The 14,372-nt window shown below is 39.2% G+C and overlaps 2 non-coding genes across 2 annotated transcripts; both read left to right on the top strand.

Moving 5' to 3' along the window:
• The first annotated feature begins 10,733 nt into the window (after positions 1–10,733).
• Positions 10,734–10,806, top strand: TRNAR-UCG (transfer RNA arginine (anticodon UCG)). Its single transcript has one exon. It is a non-coding gene; the product is annotated as a tRNA-Arg (tRNA).
• A 1,752-nt stretch (positions 10,807–12,558) lies between these two features.
• On the top strand, positions 12,559–12,631 carry TRNAR-UCG (transfer RNA arginine (anticodon UCG)). The gene has a single exon. It is a non-coding gene; the product is annotated as a tRNA-Arg (tRNA).
• The last annotated feature ends 1,741 nt before the right edge of the window (positions 12,632–14,372 follow it).

Raw genomic sequence — 14,372 nt, 5'->3', positions numbered from 1 at the left:
CGTTATGCCTTCAGCATTGATACTTTTCTGTCTTTCTGCCACACTAAAGTACCTCTTCATAAATGCCATGGATATGCAATACGTATGCAACAATATGACACGGCACAATCATTCTTAACAGAACTGTGGGTAGACGCAGTGCAGGGAGTGTGTCTGCGTGCAGAAAGCAGAAACTATGCATGCGTAGAAGCTCTATGATTTTCTCCAGGATTAATGCAAATTGTCCCTCAGAAAAAGTATAGTACTGGAGAAGAATCATAAAGGATTGACACAATTGCTGCCTTTGCTGTTGCCCCAATTGTGTAATCTGTCAAGGACTGGTCTCTTGCAGATTGAGGCACCTAGTTGCAATTGTGTGGTAAAAATCACCCTTACAACCATTTTTGCTATAAACTTGAGATCTTTCTGAGATACTGTCTCACAGACTTCTTATAAATGAGGAACTCTGAAATTGTCACATTCCAATTTGTACGTCCTTAAAACTCTGCTGGTTATTCAAATAGGCAGATTGTTTTAAAAAGTCCTTTCTGTCTCTAGTTGTAGTTATATTGATACAGAGGCATAATTGTTGAATGATATATATTGGTTTGATTGAAATATGTTCGTACAGGTGGTGATAGGCTTTCTGAGTCTGTCTGAGAGCAAGGACCGGTTAACGTCTTTTTCCAAGAGCAGTTTGTTGTGAAAGGTATCAGGCAAAAGAGTATGTATTGTCATGTGGTTCTCTGATTGCTTCTGTCCACTTGCCAAAAGTTCCAAAGCCCTATTATAACATAAAAACTGTAACATTGAAGTGGTGGGTGGTGGAGGTTTAAAATGGTCAGTTTAATTAAAGACAGAAAAGTGAATCGAATGACTGCAGAAATACTCTATGTGGCCATGAACTGAGATGAAAGGATGATTTTGGAACTCTGTCTTGCAGATTACCCTCAATGCAGCAATGGATAGGGCACTACTCTCACTGACCAGGGTGTGTAAGTTTAAGTCTATCTGAGGTGCACACCCTGAACTAATACATTTTTGCTGAAACCTAATCATATGGTTTACTCTTCCTCGTAGCAGCTTGCCAGGGTGATAGTATATTGCAACAGAACCATTCCACTTCTTCACTGAAAAGAGTCATGCTGGTTACCCAAATGTGCAGCGTGTCATTTTATACAGCTTTCTTTATTGAAATTAAACTTGGACTCACTTGAAATATTCTCTTTCAAAATGAATGTTTTGAGCTGCTGTGAATTTTATTTCTAGAGATGGTGACAGGCTTTCAGGTACGTGCTTAGGTCAAGGCCCTGTTCATGTCACTTCTATAAGCTAATTCAGGGAGCAAATTAGCAAGTCAAGAAATGGGAAGTCTGAACTACTGTCAAAGCAGTTTCATTCTCTTTTCAAATAATCCAAAAATACCATTGCATCATAAAACAGAATATTCAATAAAAGAAGAAAGGAGGATTAACGGCAAAAAAGCACATCATAAGATATGAAACTTTGGAAATTATCTAGATATTGTTTGAAAAAACTCCTTTGATGGAAAGAAGATGAAGAACGGTATGGGATCCTGTCCTGCGCACCTGTAATTGATATGTTCCACATCCATTCATACCACCTAACCCTAAACACCCAAACATATCACAGTCAGTTACCATGTGGCCTAATGGATAAGGTGTCTGACTTTGGATCAGAAGATTGAGGCTTTGAGTCGCTTCATGGTTGAGTCTTTTTCTCACAGCACCCAACTTATCTTTACATACAAACTGGAAACACACTCTTACAATACTCCTTTCACTCTCACTCATTAAGAAAGCCCAATGCAAACTGCACAATCAGTCACGTTATGCCTTCAGCATTGCTACTTTTCTGTCTTTCTGCCATACCAAAGTACCTCTTCATAAACGCCACGGATATGCAATACGTATACAACAATATGACACGGCACAATCATTCTTAACAGAACTGTGGGTAGATGCAGTGCAGGGAGTGTGTGCGTGCAGAAAGCAGAAACTATGCATGCGTAGAAGCTCTATGATTTTCTCCAGGAAAAATGCAAATTGTCCCTCAGAAAAAATATACTACTGGAGAAGAATCATAAAGGATTGACACAATTGCTGCCTTTGCTGTTGCCCCAGTTGTGTAATCTGTCAAGGACTGGTCTCTTGCAGATTGAGGCACCTAGTTGCAATTGTGTGGTATAAATCACCCTTACAACCATTTTTGCTATAAACTTGAGATCTTTCTTAGATACTATCTCACAGACTTCTTATGAATGAGGAACTCTGAAATTGTCACATTCCAGTTTGTACGTCCTAAAAACTCTGCTGGTTATTCAAATGGGCAGATTGTTTTTTTAATTCCTTTCTGTCTCGAGTTGTAGTTATATTGATACAGAGGCATAATTGTTGAATGATATATATTGGTTTGATTGAAATATGTTCGTAGAGGTGGTGATAGGCTTTCTGTGTCTGTCTGAGAGCAAGGACCGGTTAAAGTCTTTTTCCAAGAGCAATTTGTTGTGAAAGGTATCAGGCAAAGGAGTATGTATTGTGATGTGGTTCTCTGACTGCTTCTGTCCACTTGCCAAAAGTTCCAAGGCCCTATGATAGCACAAAAACGGTAAGATTGAAGTGGTGGGTGCCGGAGGTTTAAAATGGTCAGTTTAATTAAAGACAGAAAAGTGAAACGAATGACTGCAGAAATACTGTATGTGGCCATGAACTGAGATGAAAGGATGATTTTGGAACTCTGTCTTGCAGATTACCCTCAATGCCGCAATGGATAGGGCACTACTCTCACAGACCAGGGTGTGTAAGTTTAAGTCTATCTGAGGTGCACACCCTGAACTAATACATTTAGGCTGAAACCTAATCATATTGTTTACTCTTCCTCGTAGCAGCTTGCCAGGGTGATAGTATATTGCAACAGAACCATTCCACTTCTTCACTGAAAAGAGTCATGCTGGTTACCCAAATGTGCAGCGTGTCATTTTATACAGCTTTCTTTTTTAAATTAAACTTGGACTCACTTGAAATATTCTCTTTCAAAATGATTGTTTTGAGCTGCTGTGAATTTTATTTCTAGAGGTGGTGACAGGCTTTCAGGTACGTGCTTAGGTCAAGGCCCTGTTCATGTCACTTGTATAAGCTAATTGAGGGAGCAAATTAGCAAGTCAAGAAATGGGAAGTCTGAACTACTGTCAAAGCAGTTTCATTCTCTTTTCAAATAATCCAAAAATACCATTGCAGCATAAAACAGAGTATTCAATAAAAGAAGAAAGGAGGATTAACGGCAAAAAAGCACAGCATAAGATATGAAACTATGGAAATTATCTATATATTGTTTGAAAAAACTCCTTTGATGGAAAGAAGATGAATAACGGTATGGGATCCTGTCCTGCGCACCTGTAATTGATATGTTCCACATCCATTCATACCACCTAACCCTAAACACCCAAACATATTGCAGTCAGTGACCATGTGGCCTAATGGATAAGGTGTTTGACTTCGGATCAGAAGATTGAGGGTTCCAGTCCCTTCATGGTTGAGTCTTTTTCTCACAGCACACAACTTATCTTTACATACAAACTGGAAACACACTCTTACAATACTCCTTTCACTCTCACTCATTAAGAAAGCCCAATGCAAACTGCACAATCAGTCACGTTATGCCTTCAGCATTGCTACTTTTCTGTCTTTCTGCCACACTAAAGTACCTCTTCATAAATGCCACGGATATGCAATACGTATACAACAATATGACATGGCACAATCATTCTTAACAGAACTGTGGGTAGATGCAGTGCAGGGAGTGTGTGTGCGTGCAGAAAGCAGAAACTATGCATGCGTAGAAGCTCTATGATTTTCTCCAGGAATAATGCAAATTGTCCCTCAGAAAAAGTATAGTACTGGAGAAGAATCATAAAGGATTGACACAATTGCTGCCTTTGCTGTTGCCCCAGTTGTGTAATCTGTCAAGGACTGGTCTCTTGCAGATTGAGGCACCTAGTTGCAGTTGTGTGGTATAAATCACCCTTACAACCATTTTAGCAATAAACTTGAGATCTTTCTGAGATACTATCTCACAGACTTCTTATGAATGAGGAACTCTGAAATTGTCACATTCCAATTTGTACGTCCTTAAAACTCTGCTGGTTATTCAAATGGGCAGATTGTTTTTTATATTCCTTTCTGTCTCGATTTGTAGTTATATTGATACAGAGGCAAAATTGTTGAATGATATATATTGGTTTGATTGAAATATGTTCGTAGAGGTGGTGATAGGCTTTCTGTGTCTGTCTGAGAGCAAGGACCGGTTAATGTCTTTTTCCAAAAGCAGTTTGTTGTGAAAGGTATCAGGCAAAGGAGTATGTATTGTGGTGTGGTTCTCTGACTGCTTCTGTCCACTAGCCAAAAGTTCCAATGCCCTTTGATAGCACAAAAACGGTAAGATTGAAGTGGTGGTTGGCAGAGGTTTAAAATGGTCAGTTTAGTTAAAGACAGAAAAGTAAAATGGATGACTGCAGAAATACTCTATGTGGCCATGAACTGAGATGAAAGGATGATTTTGGAGCTCTGTCTTGCAGATTACCCTCAATGCCGCAATGGATAGGGCACTACTCTCACAGACCAGGGTGTGTAAGTTTAAGTCTATCTGAGATGCACACCCTGAACTAATACATTTTTGCTGAAACCTAATCATATTGTTTACTCTTCCTCGTAGCAGCTTGCCAGGGTGATAGTATATTGCAACAGAACCATTCCACTTCTTCACTGAAAAGAGTCATGCTGGTTACCCAAATGTGCAGCGTGTCATTTTATACAGCTTTCTTTATTGAAATTAAACTTGGACTCACTTGAAATATTCTCTTTCAAAATTATTGTTTTGAGCTGCTGTGAATTTTATTTCTAGAGGTGGTGACAGGCTTTCAGGTACGTGCTTAGGTCAAGGCCCTGTTCATGTCACTTGTATAAGCTAATTCATGGAGCAAATTAGCAAGTCAAGAAATGGGAAGTCTGAACTACTGTCAAAGCAGTTTCATTCTCTTTTCAAATAATCCAAAAATACCATTGCAGCATAAAACAGAGTATTCAATAAAAGAAGAAAGGAGGATTAACGGCAGAAAAGCACATTATAAGATATGAAACTTTGGAAATTATCAAGATATTGTTTGAAAAAACTCCTTTGATGGAAAGAAGATGAAGAACGTTATGGGATCTTGTCCTGCGCACCTGTAATTGATATGTTCCACATCCATTCATACCACCTAACCCTAAACACCCAAACACATTGCAGTCAGTGACCATGTGGCCTAATGGATAAGGCGTCTGACTTCGGATCACAAAATTAAGGGTTCGAGTCCCTTCATGGTTGAGTCTTTTTCTCACAGCACCCAACTTATCTTTACATACAAACTGGAGGCACACTCTTACAATACTCCTTTCACTCTCACTCATTAAGAAAGCCCAATGCAAACTGCACAATCAGTCACATTATACCTTCAGCATTGCTACTTTTCTGTCTTTCTGCCATACCAAAGTACCTCTTCATAAATGCCACGGATATGCAATACGTATACAACAATATGACATTGCACAATCATTCTGAACAGAACTGTGGGTAGATTCAGTGCAGGGAGTGTGTGTGCGTGCAGAAAGCAGAAACTATGCATGCGTAGAAGCTCTATGATTTTCTCCAGGAATACTGCAAATTGTCCCTCAGAAAAAGTATAGTACTGGAGAAGAATCATAAAGGATTGACACAATTGCTGCCTTTGTTGTTGCCCCAATTGTGTAAACTGTCAAGGACTGGTCTCTTGCAGACTGAGGCACCTAGTTGCAATTGTGTGGTATAAATTACCCTTACAACCATTTTTGCTATAAACTTGAGATCTTTCTGAGATACTACCTCACAGACTTCTTATGAATGAGGAACTCTGAAATTGTCACATTCCAGTTTGTACGTCCTAAAAACTCTGCTGGTTATTCAAATGGGCAGATTGTTTTTTTAATTCCTTTCTGTCTCGAGTTGTAGTTATATTGATACAGAGGCATAATTGTTGAATGATATATATTGGTTTGATTGAAATATGTTCGTAGAGGTGGTGATAGGCTTTCTGTGTCTGTCTGAGAGCAAGGACCGGTTAAAGTCTTTTTCCAAGAGCAATTTGTTGTGAAAGGTATCAGGCAAAGGAGTATGTATTGTGATGTGGTTCTCTGACTGCTTCTGTCCACTTGCCAAAAGTTCCAAGGCCCTATGATAGCACAAAAACGGTAAGATTGAAGTGGTGGGTGCCGGAGGTTTAAAATGGTCAGTTTAATTAAAGACAGAAAAGTGAAACGAATGACTGCAGAAATACTGTATGTGGCCATGAACTGAGATGAAAGGATGATTTTGGAACTCTGTCTTGCAGATTAGCCTCAATGCCGCAATGGATAGGGCACTACTCTCACAGACCAGGGTGTGTAAGTTTAAGTCTATCTGAGGTGCACACCCTGAACTAATACATTTAGGATGAAACCTAATCATATTGTTTACTCTTCCTCGTAGCAGCTTGCCAGGGTGATAGTATATTGCAACAGAACCATTCCACTTCTTCACTGAAAAGAGTCATGCTGGTTACCCAAATGTGCAGCGTGTCATTTTATACAGCTTTCTTTTTTAAATTAAACTTGGACTCACTTGAAATATTCTCTTTCAAAATGATTGTTTTGAGCTGCTGTGAATTTTATTTCTAGAGGTGGTGACAGGCTTTCAGGTACGTGCTTAGGTCAAGGCCCTGTTCATGTCACTTGTATAAGCTAATTGAGGGAGCAAATTAGCAAGTCAAGAAATGGGAAGTCTGAACTACTGTCAAAGCAGTTTCATTCTCTTTTCAAATAATCCAAAAATACCATTGCAGCATAAAACAGAGTATTCAATAAAAGAAGAAAGGAGGATTAACGGCAAAAAAGCACAGCATAAGATATGAAACTATGGAAATTATCTAAATATTGTTTGAAAAAACTCCTTTGATGGAAAGAAGATGAATAACGGTATGGGATCCTGTCCTGCGCACCTGTAATTGATATGTTCCACATCCATTCATACCACCTAACCCTAAACACCCAAACATATTGCACTCAGTGACCATGTGGCCTAATGGATAAGGTGTTTGACTTCGGATCAGAAGATTGAGGGTTCCATTCCCTTCATGGTTGAGTCTTTTTCTCACAGCACACAACTTATCTTTACATACAAACTGGAAACACACTGTTACAATAGTCCTTTCACTCTCACTCATTAAGAAAGCCCAATGCAAACTGCACAATCAGTCACGTTATGCCTTCAGCATTGCTACTTTTCTGTCTTTCTGCCATACCAAAGTACCTCTTCATAAATGCCATGGATATGCAATACGTGTGCAACAATATGACACGGCACAATCATTCTTAACAGAACTGTGGGTAGATGCAGTGCAGAGAGTGTGTGCGTGCAGAAAGCAGAAACTATGCATGCGTAGAAGCTCTATGAATTTCTCCAGGAATAATGCTAATTGTCCCTCAGAAAAAATATAGTACTGGAGAAGAATCATAAACGATTGACACAATTGCTGCCTTTGCTGTTGCCCAAATTGTGTAATCTGTCAAAGACTGGTCTCTTCCAGATTGAGGCACCTAGTTGCAATTGTGTGGTATAAATCACCCTTACAACCATTTTTGCTGTAATCTTGAGATCTTTCTGAGATACTATCTCACAGACTTCCTATGAATGAGGAACTCTGAAATTGTCACATTCCAGTTTGTACGTCCTTAAAACTCTGCTGGTTATTCAAATGGGCAGATTGTTTTTTAAATTCCTTTCTGTCTCTAGTTAGAGTTATATTGCTACAGTGGCATAATTGTTGAATGATATATATTGGTTTGATTGAAATATGTTCGTAGAGGTGGTGATAGGCTTTCTATGTCTGTCTGAGAGCAAGGACCGGTTAACGTCTTTTTCCAAGAGCAGTTTGTTGTGAAAGGTATCAGGCAAAGGAGTATGTATTGTCATGTGGTTCTCTGACTGCTTCTGTCCACTTGCCAAAAGTTCCAAGGCCCTATGATAGCACAAAAACTGTAAGATTGAAGTGGTGGGTGCCGGAGGTTTAAAATGGTCAGTTTAATTAAAGACAGAAAAGTGAAACGAATGACTGCAGAAATACTGTATGTGGCCATGAACTGAGATGAAAAGATGATTTTGGAACTCTGTCTAGGGCACTACTCTCACAGACCAGGGTGTGTAAGTTTAAGTCTATCTGAGGTGCACACCCTGAACTAATTCATTTTTGCTGAAACCTAATCATATTGTTTACTCTTCCTCGTAGCAGCTTGCCAGGGTGATAGTATATTGCAACAGAACCATTCCACTTCTTCACTGAAAAGAGTCATGCTGGTTACCCAAATGTGCAGCGTGTCATTTTATACAGCTTTCTTTATAGAAATTAAACTTGGACTCACTTGAAATATTCTCTTTCAAAATGAATGTTTTGAGCTGCTGTGAATTTTGCTGTGAGGTGGTGACAGGCTTTCAGGTACGTGCTTAGGTCAAGGCCCTGTTAATTTCACTTGTATAAGCTAATTCAGGGAGCAAATTAGCAAAGTCAAGAAATGGGAAGTCTGAACTACTGTCAAAGCAGTTTCACTCTATTTTCCAATAATCCAAAAATACCATTGCAGCATAAAACAGAGTATTCAATAAAAGAAGAAAGGAGGAATAACGGCAAAAAAGCACATTATAAGATATGAAACTTTGGAAATTATCTAGATATTGTTTGAAAAAACTCCTTTGATGGAAAGAAGATGAAGAACGGTATGGGATCCTGTCCTGCGCACCTGTAATTGATATGTTCCACATCCATTCATACCACCTAACCCTAAACACCCAAACAAAAAACACTCAGTGACCATGTGTCCTAATGGATAAGGCGTCTGACTTTGGATCAGAAGATTGAGGTTTCGAGTCCCTTCATGGTTGAGTCTTTTTCTCACAGCACCCAACTAATCTTTACTTACAAACTGGAAACACACTCTTACAATACTCCTTTCACTCTCACTCATTAAGAAAGCCCAATGCAAACTGCACAATCAGTCACGTTATGCCTTCAGCATTGCTACTTTTCTGTCTTTCTGCCATACCAAAGTACCTCTTCATAAATGCCATGGATATGCAATACGTATGCAACAATATGACACGGCACAATCATTCTTAACAGAACTGTGGGTAGATGCAGTGCAGGGAGTGTGTGCGTGCAGAAAGCAGAAACTATGCATGGGTAGAAGCTCTATGATTTTCTCAAGGAATAATGCAAATTGTCCCTCAGAAAAAGTATAGTACTAGAGAAGAATCATAAAGGATTGAAACAATTGCTGCCTTTGCTGTTGCACCAGTTGTGTAATCTGTCAAGGACTGGTCTCGTGCAGATTGAGGCACCTAGTTGCAATTGTGTGGTAAAAATCACCCTTACAACCATTTTTGCTATAAACTTGAGAGCTTTCTGAGATACTATCTCACAGACTTCTTATGAATGAGGAACTCTGAAATTGTCACATTCCAATTTGTACGTCCTTAAAACTATGCTGTTTATTCAAATGGGCAGATTGTTTTTAAAATCCTTTCTGTCTCGAGTTGTAGTTATATTGATACAGAGGCATAATTGTTGAATGATATATATTGGTTTGATTGAAATATGTTCGTAGAGGTGGTGATAGGCTTTCTGTGTCTGTCTGAGAGCAAGGACCGGTTAACGTCTTTTTCCAAGAGCAGTTTGTTGTGAAAGGTATCAGGCAAAGGAGTATGTATTGTGATGTGGTTCTCTGACTGCTTCTGTCCACTTGCCAAAAGTTCCAAGGCCCTATGATAGCACAAAAACTGTAAGATTGAAGTGGTGGGTGCCGGAGGTTTAAACTGGTCAGTTTAATTAAAGACAGAAAAGTGAAACGAATGACTGCAGAAATACTGTATGTTGCCATGAACTGAGATGAAAGGATGATTTTGGAACTCTGTCTTGCAGATTACCCTCAATGCCGCAATGGATAGGGCACTACTCTCACAGACCAGGGTGTGTAAGTTTAAGTCTATCTGAGGTGCACACCCTGAACTAATACATTTTTGCTGAAACCTAATCATATTGTTTACTCTTCCTCGTAGCAGCTTGCCAGGGTGATAGTATATTGCAACTGAACCATTCCACTTCTTCACTGAAAAGAGTCATGCTGGTTACCCAAATGTGCAGCGTGTCATTTTATACAGCTTTCTTTATTGAAATTAAACTTGGACTCACTTGAAATATTCTCTTTCAAAATGAATGTTTTGAGCTGCTGTGAATTTTATTTCTAGAGGTGGTGATAGGCTTTCAGGTACATGCTTAGGTCAAGGCCCTGTTCATGTCACTTGTATAAACTAATTCAGGAAGCAAATTAGCAAGTCAAGAAATGGGAAGTCTGAACTACTGTCAAAGCAGTTTCATTCTCTTTTCAAATAATCCAAAAATACCATTGCAGCATAAAACAGAGTATTCAATAAAAGAAGAAAGGAGGATTAACGGCAAAAAAGCACAGCATAAGATATGAAACTTTAGAAATTATCTAGGTATTGTTTGAAAAAACTCCTTTGATGGAAAGAAGATGAAGAACGGTATGGGATCCTGTCCTGCGCACCTGTAATTGATATGTTCCACATCCATTCATACCACCTAACCCTAAACACCCAAGCATACAGCAGTCAGTGACCATGTGGCCTAATGGATAAGGCGTCTGACTTCGGATCAGAAGATTGAGGGTTCGAGTCCCTTCGTGGTTGTGTCTTTTTCTCACAGCACCCAACTTATCTTTACATACAAACTTGAGGCACACTCTTACAATACTCCTTTCACTCTCACTCATTAAGAAAGCCCAATACAAACTGCACAATCAGTCACGTTATTCCTTCAGCATTGCTACTTTTCTGTCTTTCTGCCATACCAAAGTACCTCTTCATAAATGCCTTGGATATGCAATACGTATCCAACAATATGACATGGCACAATCATTCTGAACAGAACTGTGGGTAGATTCAGTGCAGGGAGTGTGTGCGTGCAGAAAGCAGAAACTATGCATGGGTAGAAGCTCTATGATTTTCTCCAGGAATAATGCAAATTGTCCCTCAGAAAAAGTATAGTACTAGAGAAGAATCATAAAGGATTGACACAATTGCTGCCTTTGCTGTTGCCCCAGTTGTGTAATCTGTCAAGGACTGGTCTCTTGCAGATTGAGGCACCTAGTTGCAATTGTGTGGTAAAAATCACCCTTACAACCATTTTTGCTATAAACTTGAGATCTTTCTGAGATACTATCTCACAGACTTCTTATGAATGAGGAACTCTGAAATTGTCACATTCCAATTTGTACGTCCTTAAAACTATACTGGTTATTCAAATGGGCAGATTGTTTTTTAAATTCCTTTCTGTCTCGAGTTGTAGTTATATTGATACAGAGGCATAATTGTTGAATGATATATATTGGTTTGATTGAAATATGTTCGTAGAGGTGGTGATAGGCTTTCTGTGTCTGTCTGAGAGCAAGGACCGGTTAACGTCTTTTTCCAAGAGCAGTTTGTTGTGAAAGGTATCAGGCAAAGGAGTATGTATTGTGATGTGGTTCTCTGACTGCTTCTGTCCACTTGCCAAAAGTTCCAAAGCCCTATGATAGCACAAAAACGGTAAGATTGAAGTGGTGGGTGCCGGAGGTTTAAAATGGTCAGTTTAATTAAAGACAGAAAAGTGAAACGAATGACTGCAGAAATACTGTATGTTGCCATGAACTGAGATGAAAGGATGATTTTGGAACTATGTCTTGCAGATTACCCTCAATGCCGCAATGGATAGGGCACTACTCTCACAGACCAGGGGGTGTAAGTTTAAGTCTATCTGAGGTGCACACCCTGAACTAATACATTTTTGCTGAAACCTAATCATATTGTTTACTCTTCCTCGTAGCAGCTTGCCAGGGTGATAGTATATTGCAACAGAACCATTCCACTTCCTTACTGAAAAGAGTCATGCTGGTTACCCAAATGTGCAGCGTGTCATTTTATACAGCTTTCGTTATTGAAATTAAACTTGGACTCACTTGAAATATTCTCTTTCAAAATGAATGTTTTGAGCTGCTGTGAATTTTATTTCTAGAGGTGGTGACAGGCTTTCAGGTACGTGCTTAGGTCAAGGCCCTGTTCATGTCACTTGTATAAGCTAATTCAGGGAGCAAATTAGCAAGTCAAGAAATGGGAAGTCTGAACTACTGTCAAAGCAGTTTCATTCTCTTTTCAAATAATCCAAAAATACCATTGCAGCATAAAACAGAGTATTCAGTAAAAGAAGAAAGGAGGATTAACGGCAAAAAAGCACATCATAAGATATGAAACTTTGGAAATTATCTAGATATTGTTTGAAAAAACTCCTTTGATGGAAAGAAGATGAAGAACGGTATGGGATCCTGTCCTGCGCACCTGTAATTGATATGTTCCACATCCATTCATACCACCTAACCCTAAACACCCAAACACATTGCAGTCAGTGACTATGTGGCCTAATGGATAAGGCGTCTGACTTCGGATCAGAAGATTGAGGGTTCGAGTCCCTTCATGGTTGAGTCTTTTTCTCACAGCACCCAACTTATCTTTACATACAAACTGGAAACACACTCTTACAATAGTCCTTTCACTCTCACTCATTAAGAAAGCCCAATGCAAACTGCACAATCAGTCACGTTATGCCTTCAGCATTGCTACTTTTCTGTCTTTCTGCCATACCAAAGTACCTCTTCATAAATGCCATGGATATGCAATACGTGTGCAACAATATGACACGGCACAATCATTCTTAACAGAACTGTGGGTAGATGCAGTGCAGAGAGTGTGTGCGTGCAGAAAGCAGAAACTATGCATGCGTAGAAGCTCTATGAATTTCTCCAGGAATAATGCTAATTGTCCCTCAGAAAAAATATAGTACTGGAGAAGAATCATAAACGATTGACACAATTGCTGCCTTTGCTGTTGCCCAAATTGTGTAATCTGTCAAAGACTGGTCTCTTCCAGATTGAGGCACCTAGTTGCAATTGTGTGGTATAAATCACCCTTACAACCATTTTTGCTGTAATCTTGAGATCTTTCTGAGATACTATCTCACAGACTTCCTATGAATGAGGAACTCTGAAATTGTCACATTCCAGTTTGTACGTCCTTAAAACTCTGCTGGTTATTCAAATGGGCAGATTGTTTTTTAAATTCCTTTCTGTCTCTAGTTAGAGTTATATTGCTACAGTGGCATAATTGTTGAATGATATATATTGGTTTGATTGAAATATGTTCGTAGAGGTGGTGATAGGCTTTCTATGTCTGTCTGAGAGCAAGGACCGGTTAACGTCTTTTTCCAAGAGCAGTTTGTTGTGAAAGGTATCAGGCAAAGGAGTATGTATTGTCATGTGGTTCTCTGACTGCTTCTGTCCACTTGCCAAAAGTTCCAAGGCCCTATGATAGCACAAAAACTGTAAGATTGAAGTGGTGGGTGCCGGAGGTTTAAAATGGTCAGTTTAATTAAAGACAGAAAAGTGAAACGAATGACTGCAGAAATACTGTATGTGGCCATGAACTGAGATGAAAAGATGATTTTGGAACTCTGTCTAGGGCACTACTCTCACAGACCAGGGTGTGTAAGTTTAAGTCTATCTGAGGTGCACACCCTGAACTAATTCATTTTTGCTGAAACCTAATCATATTGTTTACTCTTCCTCGTAGCAGCTTGCCAGGGTGATAGTATATTGCAACAGAACCATTCCACTTCTTCACTGAAAAGAGTCATGCTGGTTACCCAAATGTGCAGCGTGTCATTTTATACAGCTTTCTTTATAGAAATTAAACTTGGACTCACTTGAAATATTCTCTTTCAAAATGAATGTTTTGAGCTGCTGTGAATTTTGCTGTGAGGTGGTGACAGGCTTTCAGGTACGTGCTTAGGTCAAGGCCCTGTTAATTTCACTTGTATAAGCTAATTCAGGGAGCAAATTAGCAAAGTCAAGAAATGGGAAGTCTGAACTACTGTCAAAGCAGTTTCACTCTATTTTCCAATAATCCAAAAATACCATTGCAGCATAAAACAGAGTATTCAATAAAAGAAGAAAGGAGGAATAACGGCAAAAAAGCACATTATAAGATATGAAACTTTGGAAATTATCTAGATATTGTTTGAAAAAACTCCTTTGATGGAAAGAAGATGAAGAACGGTATGGGATCCTGTCCTGCGCACCTGTAATTGATATGTTCCACATCCATTCATACCACCTAACCCTAAACACCCAAACAAAAAACACTCAGTGACCATGTGTCCTAATGGA

This window comes from Pleurodeles waltl, chromosome 4_1, assembly GCF_031143425.1.
Source record: "Pleurodeles waltl isolate 20211129_DDA chromosome 4_1, aPleWal1.hap1.20221129, whole genome shotgun sequence".
Taxonomy (NCBI): Eukaryota; Metazoa; Chordata; class Amphibia; order Caudata; family Salamandridae; genus Pleurodeles; species Pleurodeles waltl.
Note: the sequence above shows the minus strand (reverse complement) of the source record. Positions and strands in the feature narration are given on the sequence as shown.